At 47.2% G+C, this 13,909-nt stretch overlaps 1 long non-coding RNA gene across 1 annotated transcript in view; it reads left to right on the top strand.

Moving 5' to 3' along the window:
• The window catches only part of LOC135393243 (uncharacterized), a 29,783-nt gene extending 29,679 nt beyond the window's left edge, over positions 1-104 (top strand). Inside the window, exon 3 of the long non-coding RNA XR_010422551.1 lies at positions 1-104. This is a non-coding gene — a long non-coding RNA (uncharacterized LOC135393243).
• The last annotated feature ends 13,805 nt before the right edge of the window (positions 105-13,909 follow it).

Below are 13,909 nucleotides of genomic sequence, written 5' to 3'. Positions count from 1 at the left end.
CGATCTTGAAGAAATCCAACCCCCCGCTCAGTCAGCAAGCGGTTGACGGAAAATAACCGTACAGACTGGTCTGTTGCATCATCTGGGATCCAGAGCCTGTCTTGCAAGGAGAGAATTTCAAGTATTTATTTCAAGTATTTGTTTATTATAATGTGCCCACGAACGACAATGACACGGCAGAATGATTCTCCAAAGACTGACTGCATCACCAGTCGAGACGTTCTTGACACCCAGTACGTACGAAATATCGCTTACCAACTTGATGCAGCGGTACTCCATTTCTTTACACCTGGAGAAAAGTGTGGTGAATCCGTCTAGTACGGTTGGGGCTTGGATGTTGCATCAAATGTACTTGTCAATCGAAGTCATCAATGACATTCTCCAAAATCGGCCAGTTGTAATCCTGGGTACTCATGCTTGGTTTATGTTTCAAACAACAGTTAAATGTTGACATATTGTTTATTTGATGTGTAAATACGTGAGAAGACTGTTGAAAGAGGGGAAGAGCAAGTCCTGGTCCAGCAGAGCAAGGCTCCAGTTTGATCGTATTCATCGTCTCCTGTGCAAGGGATTCTTATCCAAAATTTCCTCGACTCCAAACATGTGGCTGACTAGAGTCTGACCTTTTGAAAGATTTTATTCTCTGAAGTTGTCCAGGGAACCCAATTTTTCGAAGCCATAAAACACCCGATATATCATCATCCTGTCTGAGACCCATAGGTGGGCATTTTGGTGAAACCTCACTCGCCCTCACCCTCAAGGCCCTCACGGGCACATGCCCTCACTCGCCCTCGCCCTCACCCTCACCGCCCTCACGAGCACATGCCCTCACTCGCCCTCACCCTCACCGCCCTCACAGACACATGCCCTCAATCGCCCTCACCCTCACCGCCCTCACCCTCACCGCCCTCACGATCACAGGCGCTCACTCGCCCTCGCCCTCACGGCACTCACAAACGCAAGCCCTAAGGGTCTTACCCTCATAATGTCTCCTGTGAGTGCACTCATGAGGTTGTGTCCCTCATGAGGCCTCCTGTGAGTGCACTCATGAGGTCTGAGGGGCGCCAGGTCTCTGTGAGTGAAGTCACTGGTGAGGCCTGAGGTATGTGAGGTCAGTATGAGGGCATTCAGAAATGAGGTCAAATGACGCATGATGTGGTTCCAGCGACACAACAACTGGCTGTGTACACTTTAAAGGGCTGGTGTGCACGTATTTAGCAATTTCGTCTACGTCGCGTTGGGAACACAGCAAAGCGTCCTGAGCTGACTGATTACTTTGCGATATGATTCCAGCGACCTAACTACAGGCAGGGTGCACTTTAAAGGGCTGGTGTGCGCGTTTTTACAAATTTAGTCTATGTCGCGCTGGGAGCACAGCAAAACGTCCTGAGCTGACTGATTGCTTGGCGATATGATTCCAGCGACCCAACTACCGGGAGGGTGCACTTTAAAGGGCTGGTGTGCCCGTTTTTAGCAATTTTGTCTACGTCGCGCTGGGAACACAGGGAAGCGTCCTGAGCTGCCTGATTACTTCGTGATATGGTTCCAGCGATCCAACTACAGGCAGGGTGCACTTTGAAGGCTGGTGTGCCCGTTTTTACCAATTTCGTCTATGTTGCGCTGGGAACACAGCAAAGCGTCATGAGCTGACTGATTACTTGGTGATATGGTTCCAGTGACCGAACTACCAGCAGGGTGCACTTCAAAGGGCTGGTGTGCACGTTTTTACCAATTTCGTCTATGTTGCGCTGGGAACACAGCAAAGCGTCCTGAGCTGACTGATTACTTGGTGATATGGTTCCAGTGACCGAACTACCGGCAGGGTGCACTTTAAAGGGCTGGTGTGCTCGTTTCTAGCAAATTCGTCTACGTCGCGCTGGGAACACAGCAAATCGTCCCGAGCTGACTGATTAGTTGGCGATATGGTTCCATCGACCCATATACAGGCAGGGTGCACTTTAAAGGGCTGGTGTGCCCATTTTGAGCAATTTCGTCTACGTCACGCTGGGAACACAGCAAAGCCTCCTGAGCTGACTGATTACTTCGTGATATGGTTCCAGCGACCCATATACAGGCAGGGTGCACTTTAAAGGGCAGGTGCGCCGGTTTTTAGCAATTTCGTCTATGTCGCACTGGGAACACAACAAAGCCTAGTACACTTGGCGGTGTTCCCAGCGCGACGTAGACGAAATTGCTAAAAACGTGCACATCAGCCCTTTAAAGTGCACCCTGCAGGTAGTTGGATCGCTGGAACCATGTCACCAAGTAATCAGTCAGCCAAGACGCTTTGCTCTTTCCCAGCGCGACATAGACGAAACTGCTAAAAACGGGCACACCAGCCCTTTAAAGTGCACCCTGCCTGTAGTCGAGTCGCTGGAACCATATCACCAAGTAATTAGTCAGCTCAGGACGCGTGGCTGTGTTCCCAGAGCGACGTAGACGAAATTGCAAAAACGGGCACACCAGCCCTTTAAAGTGCACCCTGCCGGTAGGTGGGTCGCTGGAACCATATCATGAAGTAATTAGTCAGCTCAGGAGGCTTTGTTGTGTTCCAAGCGCGACGTAGACGAAATTGCTAAAAACGTGCACTTGGGCCCTTTAAAGTGCACCATGCCTGTAGTTGGGTCGCTGGAACCATATCACCAAGTAATCAGTCAACTCAGGACACGTGGGTGTGTTCCCAGCGCGTAGACGAAATTGCTAAAAACGGGCACACCAGCCCTTTAAAGTGCACCCTGCCGGTAGTTGGGTGGCTGGAACCACGTCACCAAGTAATCAGTCAGCCAAGACGCTTTGCTCTGTTCTCAGCGCGGCATATACGAAACTGCTAAAAACGGGCACACCAGCCCTTTAAAGTGCACACTGCGTGTAGGTGGGTCGATGGAACCATATCACCAATTAATCCGTCTGTTCAGGGTGCTTGGCTGTGTTCCCAGCGCGACGTAGACGAAATTGCTAAAAACGGGAACACCAGCCCTTTAAAGTGCACACTGCGTGTAGTTAGGTCGCTGGAACCATATCACCAATTAATCCGTCAGTTCAGGGCGCTTGGCTGTGTTCCCAGCGCGACGTAGACGAAATTGCTAAAAACGGGAACACCAGCCCTTTAAAGCGCACTCTGCCGGTAGCTGGATCGCTGGAACCATATCACTAGTGCCTTCATAATTTGCCCACGTCTCCTAAGCGTCGTTTAACCTCATTTCTGAATGCACTCATACAGACCTCACACCCCTCAGGCCTCACCAGTGACTTCACTCACACAGACCTGGCGCCCCTCAGACCTCATGAGTGCACTCACAGGAGGTCCCATGAGGGGCAAAACCTCATGAGTGCACTCACGTGAGATATCATGAGGGGCAAAACCTCATGAGTGCACTCACAGGAGACCTCATGTGGGTAAGAACCTCATGAGTGCACTCACGGATGGCCTGATCGCGGGCTTGCCCTCACTCACCCTCACCTCAAAGGCGTGAGGTGAGGGTGAGGGGCACTCATGAGGGCCCTCATGAGTGAGTTCGCCCAGCTATGCTGAGACCTGGAGCCTAGACTTACCAGTGTTTCAGTTCTCTTCGGCACTGGTCGCAGGCGACCACAGATCGCAGCACCACCTGGCCATAGAGTGGACACAATGTCCTCTCACATCACACATATCTCGTAAAATAAGGATGCACTTACGTTCCAAAGCTTGCGTGAATCTGCGTAATGAAGGACAACATAAACAGGTGTGCGCAGTCTCATACTGCGCAAATAAAAACGAGCACCTCAAATATATTGGCTTCTGCGCTTATTCAAGTTTGTGGGAATTACTACACCAAATCCCCACGTGGTTGTTATGCCGACCCACCAGCAACAGCCGCAGCCCCAGAGAACACAGGCAGCCATGCAACTAGCAAACCGTACGTTATAATGTACGTCTATTACCGTGCATGGAGAAGTATCCAAACAAACACCCACACCGTCCAGCAGCCCCAAACACCGTAGACACACAGTAACGGCACAAATGAGTGGTAGCGCCAACCAAACTGACACATCTGTTGAGCTCAAGGGCCGAGCTCCAAATGAATCCTTAGAGCCTCCCCCACTTCGCTAACACTGATTTGATGTTGCTAAGTGTAAATGCCTTATCCGAGATGAGGCTCAGCATAGCGAGGCACAAATCGGAGCTTGCGCAGTAAACGCAGCCACATTCCTCTCAGTAGAGACTCATTGTGACGTGCAATGGTCCAAGAGAGTAAAACTTCATCACACTCATTTTAACCTCAGGGTGTGATTCCCGGAACTTGCTATATGTCTCCCGAATCGTGCGGGACATATACTGCTTGGCTATGGTATCGCTGTCCGCACCACGAACAGCATCCCATGGTATGGGACTTTGAATTGGATAGTCCAAGTCGTCATTTAGATAGTGCTCAAGAGCCAGCTTAACATGTTCGGGATCAATCACATCTCTACCAGAGGTACCGGTCGGGCGTAGCCCACTCCCCACCGCTTCTTGAAATCTTCTGGCTCTTCCTAATCATGTAGCTTGTCGCTTTTGGAATTGCCGTACGGGTTTCAGGCTGGGAGAAGGATGACGGAAGCAGTGTCAGAAGTCTGCACCTTTCCTGTAGAGTTTTGCTTGCAACGTACGTACATCTTATGTTTTTTCTTCAGTTCGTCACGCTGTCTCGTCCCCAGCTGGCAATTCCACACCATAGGCACTGCTTAGGCTCCGGCAACTGGGGGTTGGTCCGGGAGCCTGGGGACCTGGAGTTCTATGCAAAAATCGTCTAGCTTCTTGCTGTTCGTGTACAGTTTGAAGACACTGGGGTCGACCCGCGCAGCCATCCCTAAAACGGAATATTTGCATCACGACACGAGTAAGCACAAAGTCTTGCATTGCTTAGACGTTACTTGGCATCTTTGACTGATCGAGGTTATCCCTAAACGTATACAAGGCAGAGGCATGAACGGATGCAACAAATGCAACAAAATTTTGCACAACGCATAGTGATCCCCATAGTTTGAGGATCGTTTTACTCTAACCTTTTCAGAAAATCTTACTGAGGCTGTCACAGTACTCTTTGTGTGTGAAACACCCCTGTGTGCTTGAGATCAACAAGGATGGAAAAGTGAGATTTGTATGATGGAAGGGTGAGAGTTCTACACAGCCTCTTCTAGTCATCATTGTACGAAATCCTCATTTCACGGAACCTTCGCATGTGGTGAAATTGCTAATAAGCTGAACATCGAAAGTCACTCTTCCCAGATCACAGTGTGACACCTCCTCAAGCCCACTCTTAGTCACAAGATACATATTATTATCACAGTATAAACAGCGATTGTGTATTATACAAGTATAAGTATACGAGTATATCATATTCTACAAGCATCGTATTATACAAGTACGATTGTGATACACATTATTATCACAGTACAGCTTGTAATTCTTGTCCGATGGAATGGCAAATGCCAAAGTAAGCACTATGTTGCCACTGGCACCAACGTTGTTATGTCCATTTGTGGGCAGAATGTTACCAGTGTAAGGCTCAAAGTTGTGCACAATGCCTGTTGAGTTGCAGAGCACAAACATCTTGTATCCATATTTCTTTGGCTTGATTGGCGCATACTGTTTCAGTGATGGTATGGTATGATTTGCTCATCAATGGGGAGCATCTCCTTCTTGAATAAGTGTGCCAAAAATTTATCACTCACCATTTCAAAAAAGTGTCGCAGCTTGAACAGCCTGTCTTCACACGGGGTTGGTTGCTTTGAATTATTGAAATGTAGAAACTTCTTGATTTTTTTTTAAGCGATTTCGTGACATTGTATCCACCACCTGGGCAACTCTATAATTATGCAACCAGTTCTTCCTTGTGCCTGTGAGCCACATACCAGACATAAATATACAGGTTGACAAGAAATCCAGAAGCTCACTTCAGTTGAGATTCAATGGCTGGTTCAGGTTCACTTGCACGGTGTAGAGGTTTGACTGTTCCACAATGTAATCCAGTATTTCTTCATCAAAGGATTCACAAAAGTACTTGTAAGGCGAGAGGAGATTGGCAGGGGCTTCATGAGGTGTTTCAACCCATACCGGATACGAGGTGGCTGCTGAGAGTGGGACGGGGTCCTTCCACCCCAGTACCTTTACTGAAAGAGGCTGCTGATCGTCCGCTGCAGACCTATTGTCAGTCACAGCAGCGTCGTCATCAGCTTCGTCTTCGTCAGTTGATGATTGGACTGTGACTCCGTTCTGTATGTCAGGTTCAGGCTTCCGTTCGTCATCCAGACCGCTGCTACAATTGCCGTCGTCACTTTCGTCTGGAACTGCACAAATGCCAGTTCCAAGTGCTTTTCTATGGTCCCTGGTGCGATGTCCGTAGAAAAAATTTGTCTGCATCTTCTGTAAAAGAGTGGGACATACGAGTGTTTCCTCTTCAACTTGCAGCGCGGTAGGACCAGTGTTGCACCAAAATCACGTACCTGATTTTACTGCGAGCCGAGTTGATATGCAGTCTTCGAGAAAGACAGCCATTGCACACTCTTCTCTGAGTAATTCAGAACAAATTGATGTATCTTGAGGCAAAAAAGACTCATAAATGAAGCGGCTCTGCGAAAGTGCATACTTACAATCTCTTTCGATGAGCAAACACGTAGAGCACCATTCTTAAAGTGAGTGCAGCGTGTTCTGGTTGGCAGGTGAACCAACCAAACCGCACAAACTCAGGAGCACTGTCTCTTGAGTGCAACAATGGGCATTCAGGTTTCCAGCTGTTGTGTGTTGCAACTGAGGAGCAGTTTTCAGTGTGTGATTTGAAAATCATGAGGGGTAATTAAGCCCCTTCTGTTAACCCTTAGTTCTCTTCCGTGGCGTGGGTAAAAATGATATCTGGTGAGATGACTCGATGACCATTCTTGGTAGTTCTTCGCTTTTTCCATTTGAAGCTCAGGCAGGTGTTTCTTGTGGATCTCTGAGTCTGTCAGCTTTGTGAGTCTCCCAGGCATGTGTACCTTTGTCTTGCCACATGCACTGCAAAACTGGGATTCAACTTGGAAATCGAGTACCTTTCCTGTATCAGCTGACATAGCTGCGACTACACCATGAAGTGAAGAACACCCTCATTTCATCCAGGTCCCGTCCACCGTGACTGCAATTTTGTGCTCGTTATCTGAGGAAACATTCCCTCTTTTTACCTCCTCAGCTGCTCTAGTGAAGCTGCTGCTGGCAGTTCCCGCACAAGCACTGAGTAGCCTGATGTTATAAGTCGTGAACTTCATTGGCAGTGGAGGCAGATTCATGATACCGCACATGACACGGCCAGTTGTTTACCTTTGCTGCAGGTTTGGAGGGCATAGGCAAATCTCTGATTTACTTCAAAAATGTTACCAGCAGTGCGTCTTGATGTCTCAAATGAATTTGAGGCTTCGCACTCGTTGCATGTTACAGTTATGAAGGATGCCAGGGGAGCTATTCTCGATGAAACTAATGCGTGCATTACTTGCACGTCACGAGCTCTTGGGTGGAGTCCACGCGACACGCTCCGGCCGAACGCTCCGCCCATTTCTAGGGACATTTGTCCCTAGCGAAGTCATTTCCAAGTACATTCTTTGCAGTGGCATGCTCTGTTGTAAGAGAACATAACGAGGTGGCGCTACGTACAAGATGTAATAAATGTGGGAGCAAAACGCAAGCGAAATCGTAATGCTGCAGTAGAAACGTTCATGAGAAAGCCGTTCATGAGAACATTTTATTTCCAGCTTTACAGTTTCAGCAAAAACTTGCAGAGAGTCCTTTATGTAGATATGCATGTGAAGATTTCCAAAGCGATACAGTGGCGCCACACCTTACGCTTTGACTTTTACAACATTACATCGAGGAGTTGTCCCTAGATTTTCCCTAGCCGGCAGACACAAGCCAACATCGTGTTAGGCCATACGTCATTTTGACGTAAGCAATGACGTACGGCATCACTTTTAACGCAGAAAAGTAAGGCAGCGTAGGGGGTGCATTACTTTGATAAAGAACGGCGGTATGATCGACATAGCATACATCATTTGGGTTATGGTATTTTATCATGTTCGGCAACTGTTTTCACGACTCAACGGTGGTGTACACTGCATTTGTTTGGGATAATGAACACCGGTGTATGTTGTTGCTGGTTCGCACTTCACCACATAGCACCGCACGTCCGATGTACTTCACCACACAGCATTTCCATTGAGCCGTTTCTTCAATGTACCGTCGTGCAAGCAAAGGGATGGCCTCAGTAGTTTACACAGAATTTCTTCCTCCGGGGGGTACTTTTACACGCTTTTGAGGAAGTATTGTAAAATGTCACAAAATTTAAGGGGGGTCTCTTCCAGATTTGGGGAGTGCGTGTTTGTAGGGGGCGGGGGACGGATGTCCTCCCATTCGAAGAACTTGGCAAACGCTGATTCTCAAGGGAAATAAAAAAAGGCGTTGGCTATGCGGCTATGCATAGTCACTTCGATGGTCACTGTCGATGGCCCGAGCTCGCAAGGATGCGGCTGCATCATATGTTCCATGCGCGCGACGACGCCCGCACATAGCGAATAACTATTGTGTATTTGTCAAACGAGTAAATTATAGAGGAATGTCCTAAAATTTTTTGTGAAACTGCGACGGTGTTCACAAGGCAAGAACTAGCAATCGCTCCAACGGCCATTATACACTTGCACAAATTTTGTTCGCGCTCTTCGCGCCACTTGGTTTGTTCAAAATTGCAGCAAAATTTCATGCGCGAGCGCCACCATACTCTCAGCAACTTAGCAATGCAATGCGCTCACATTCACATATTTTCTTCTCTTTAGCTCTTACAAGTCCGAGCAAATTGTCTCGTCGCAATTAAGTTGCATATTGCTACACTCTTACATATTTCCACAAATCTTTCCTTCGCATTGTGCCCTTCCGTTTCCGGCAACGGAATGCAAGGGCGGTCTCGTGAGGCGGCCGCCTAGTGCAACAATGCAACTGCATGCTTAATTATTTTAGCATTGGTTGCGTGCGCGTGAGGTATCATCACGCCTTTCATTCAAAAACCTGTTTTGTCCGAAGACAACTGCCGCAGAACAACTGTAAACAAATGTCTGTTTCCTCCATCTACAAGGGAATGTTCATCACATGGTACCCGAGTTTTTCTGCGAAAATTTAAATTTACCACATCCCGTTCAAGGAGTGTACATACCTGTCTGTGCACATTACCTCCTGTACGTGGCTATCAGGGTTTGGTACTTCGAGAGGAGGTTCTCCCACTACTTCTTCAGCTTTGGGGCCGTCCTCGTAACTGTTGGGTTGCGCGCATTGATTAAGTGTGTGACAGCTTCCCAGGCTGATTTTTTCGCATGCTTTGTAATAGAGACGATAAACTTTCCGCGAATAATGCTGCGCCTCTCCATTATTTCCTGCTGCAGTTCAATTCGTTCCTCATCGCTCCACTGGGCACACAGAGGCCTTTTCGGAGCGCTCCCCATCGTGAAGTTTCAAGGAAAAGGCACAGGAATATTGCTGTGTCTGTTTACAAAGAGCATGTGGGCTGCAATACCTAACAATAATGCATCCCATAACTTCAGAAGTACAAATTTTCCTCGCAGTACTAGAACATTTCATTTTTTTAATGGTGTAAGTACTGTACATTTTGTGCTTCTCATTAGCAACATCTCTCAAAATGATCACTGGGCGAGGTGATGTCACCGGCACTGCCAGCGGAGATAATTTCTCTATCATGAAGAGATACAAGACATATTTTGGGCCACAGGCTTTATTTTATTTCATGAAAATATGCAGCAAGTGATCTAATGCGTTGTTGCAGCTACAAAAAAATCACAGTTCCTTATTTTGGTTCTACAAACTGTTTACGTGCGACGGCAGAAGCAGACGACTTCCCACAATCTGTGGTTTGACCAAACATGCAGTGATGCACAACCTCCTGGGGATGAACTCTGGAAGTTCTCTTTCTACCAATGAGAGCCCCCCTGAAATGTCTATTTGATTCCATATCACTGAAAGAGGTTGCTTCCATTTTTCCTCTTCCGACATCTATGAACAAGACATACACATATTTTGTACTTCTACAACCTATTGTTTTTCGTTGCATAGTAACAGTGACAAGTGAAATGCCTTGCTCACCTTTCTGCATAGTGTCCATCGCAGACTCCAAGACTGGGAGCTTGTCGCTGCCATTCGGTAGATCCTCCTCCTTCCCATTGCTCTGTATAACCATGGCACGGGAGGAGGACAGGCAAGTGACTGGTATCTTCTCAATGTTGCTGCTCTGCAAGGCACGCACTGTACGAATCCTGGTTAATGTGTTTCTGTGTTATGTATACACGCCTGTCATGGAGTGACACACTGCCTCACTTCCAGTGATGACACCAGCAGAGTGACTTTCTTGAACAGCACTCTTGAAGGAACTCCTACAGCAAGTTGACTTTTTATCCACCTCTGTATCCCACATGATTGGTGCAAGTGTTTACTGTTTGAGTCACTCAATCTGTGACCGTGTGTCAGAGTGTAGTTCACTCTAATGCCATCTCTCTGCCTTGTTACGTTCATCTTAGATATGCACGAGCTGCCAGTAGTAACTGCTCCTTTCATCTTCCTGAGCATTGTGTTTTCGCTCAGTCACAATGAGCTTGTGCCTGGCAGACACAATGCGGGTAACGTACCTGAGGGGTACGCCCTTCTGATGCACGTGTTTTGGAAGAGAGCCTCAAGGAAGCAGTCTGCCCTTCTTAACCCAATAAAGCCAGAGTTTTTTTTCTTTTGGTGATAATGTGAAGAAATTACTTATTTTCACACTAAGCAAACTCAAATGTTTTAATGTCAATAATGTATTTATTTCAGACTTGGTTTGCGAGTTACAGCCTGTAACCGTATGGTAATGCTGGGCTTTTACACTACTGCAGAAGTCCACTGCTGATTATTATTGCACATGCAAAAGAAAACAAGAACACTTTTTCCTGTCACAGAGGAACTCGAAGTTAGCCATTTTGAACGTGCTCAAGGCACAAGGCACACACAGCCAGTCATGGCGCTTTGTGATGTTGGGCTTGCGTTGTGTGTCACGCTTTGAACACCTTCAAAATTACCTTCCTGGACACCGTAGGGCTTCAGTCTTCATTGTGAAAGGACTCATTACGTATTCCATATCCCTCATCACCACAAGCGATGGGGTAGACCAATAGAGTATTGCCCCTGTTGATGAAACCCCCAGTCATAGTCATCAAATAAAGTATAGTACACTGGGTAGCCACGGTACTATTGCAGTTGCCTCCTGCGTAGCTCTGCCTTCTGTTTTCTGGGACGGTCGCTACAGAGTGGGCAACTGACAAAATGTACGTCTGCAAGGGCACGACCATCTGTTTCAGATGTACGTGGTTCAGTACAGTACTCTGGAAGTACAATTGCAAAATGCTAGATCCAGCACTTCGGTTGAGCGGCCGCCCATTGGTTGCAGGAATGTCACAGAGAGATGAATACGTCCAACCTGTATGTACTACTGTTCGCATCTATCTGGCTGGTCCTTCTCATGAACTTGTCGCACTGGGCCCCGATGTTGGGACGCAGCACGAAAGTTTTAACCCAAAGCAGAGATCTAATGAAACAAGCATCTTCATGATCTGTGTACAAGCCAACAGGAACTGGCAAGAAACACGGGACCTACATTTGGGTGGCAACTAGCAGCAGTTGATATTATTCCCAAGGCCAAACTGGTGAAGGTGGAGAAAGAATACTATCATCCATACCACCAAAGTAAAGTGGAAAAATTGCACGCTCAACCACAGTCAGACACTACAGCAAGGGCTTTGCATTTCATTGCATTGCATTGCATTGCACCCCCAGATGACACGACCCGGTAGAGAAGCTGACGTCGTGGCTCTGTTCCCGGGGCCCTGTGGCGGTAACCCGACACTGGCCTGACTGCGGAGGAGATAGAGGAAGCGCTCGACACTTCCAGGCAAGAACAGGATGTCGACTGACAAAGAGCAGGAAAAACAAACTTTTTGGAGACGTCGACCCCACCTGCACAATCTGTCACAGCACACCCGATGACCTCAAACACATTCTGCTAGACTGTGACGAGACCACCGGAGTGAGGACAAGAAGCACAGAAGATATTGCGGCGACACTGCTTGGAAACACCGGAACCGAAACTTACCTTCTGTCGCGGATACAGCGCCACCCAACAGAATAGGACCGACTGATAAATTTGTCCGAGAAGTCGTCGATCTCCAGTGAAGCATGAGTGCCTGCTACGCTTTTATTTTTCACTTTATTTTTGCACCTGTGACTTCCTATGGATATCTGCCCTGCTATAAAAGGGATTAGGAGCAACTGCTCTACCCTACTCTAGTCACAATGATGTGCCTCGTACCTGACCGTGGTTCCGTCAAGCTGTTCACTCTTTCTCTGCCCAGCAGCTCGCTACGGCACAGCGCCACCTGTACTCCCTTCGCCGCTTCGTTTAAAGTGCCACTACGGGCTAAATCTCATGTCTTCAGAATCCTACCAAAGTTGTGGTACTGAAATCATCTTGTCTCACTTTATTTTTCTGCAAAATATTTTTGCTCTACGTGACGCGAAAGTTAGAGAAAATTAATTTGTATTTCTGAGAACTGTGACGTTGTGTTAGGCTCCGACAGAGTGCCCGGCTCTCAACAGAATGTTGTGTGAGAGATGTCTCTGTTCCATACTGCTTTAAAAAAAATCATCCACTCTCGGAAAGGGCATATTAGAAAATGAGGGAAGGAGGAGGATATTTCGTGACATATGCTACCTATTCTCTAGGCATGTTGCTCGTGATGTAGGCCGGCGCAACTCAAACGTGCGTAAGCAGTGTATGAGCTAAGAAGAACGAAGCAAAGGCACAGGTAGTTGCCGATGTCACGCGAGGACGGTGCAAGCCATTCGTGGCTCCTTTTTCTGACTGTTTTTTTTAAATCCTTTATTGTGCTGTGCACTGCATAGTAAAAATAGTTTGCATGGTGACTCCTGATGGACAGTTTGACAAACGAGACAGAGTTTCGAGGAATGTGAAATGTCACTTCATTGCTCCTTTATGTGTCCTAGCACCATGGGCTGCTTGTGTCTGTGTGTGTCCCTTGTGAAATCTGGAAGCTGGGGCAAGGAGGATTCCTTGACCTAATCGACCTCATACACAAATGATATTACACAATCAAGCCTCAAAATGTGTGCAGGCCAATTGTGTGGTCAAGTCCATCCTGTAGCTATACTGACAGCAGCTATGCCCACCTGGGTATTGCTGATGGCCTTGAATCATGCAATATTTTGTTTATTTATTTATTGCATTCGGGCATTGCATGACAGAAGGGTAAAAATCATCTTTTCATACACAATTCATACAACACCAGATTAAGTACAACATGATAAAAACGAAATACAAGACAATACACATTGAACAGTCCAATAAATGATGGTTCAAGCTAATAGATGTTTGACGGATGCTCTGAAATTTTGTTTGTCTCGTGTGCGGACAACATTTTCAGGAAGGTTATTCTACACGGATATTGTACAGGGGAACAATGATCGAGAAAAAGATGATGAGTGGCAGTGAGGGCGTTTAATCTTTAGTAGGTGATCTAACTAACGAGAGATATGAGATGCAGGGTGTAGCAAGCGGGGAAGATTTGGCTGGTGGTAATACAGTTTGTGCAGGAACCATAGTCTGGATACATTTCGTCTTGTCGACAAATTGTGCAGTCCTAGCCGGTTCTTGAGCCCAGGTACACTAGGATGAGGTGAATAATCAGAACAAATGAACCAGCACTCTTCTATGGGTCTCCATGGTCTTTTCACCTGCAGTCTCGGAGGACGAGTTGGTGATGGCATTGTCCCTGGCATTTGCGGTGCACCTACAGTAGGAACTGCCTCCGGTTCTCCCACGTA

Source organism: Ornithodoros turicata, chromosome 4 (assembly GCF_037126465.1).
Source record: "Ornithodoros turicata isolate Travis chromosome 4, ASM3712646v1, whole genome shotgun sequence".
NCBI lineage: Eukaryota > Metazoa > Arthropoda > Arachnida > Ixodida > Argasidae > Ornithodoros > Ornithodoros turicata.
The sequence above is the reverse complement of the archived record's forward strand: the minus strand, read 5'-3'. Positions and strand labels throughout refer to the sequence as shown.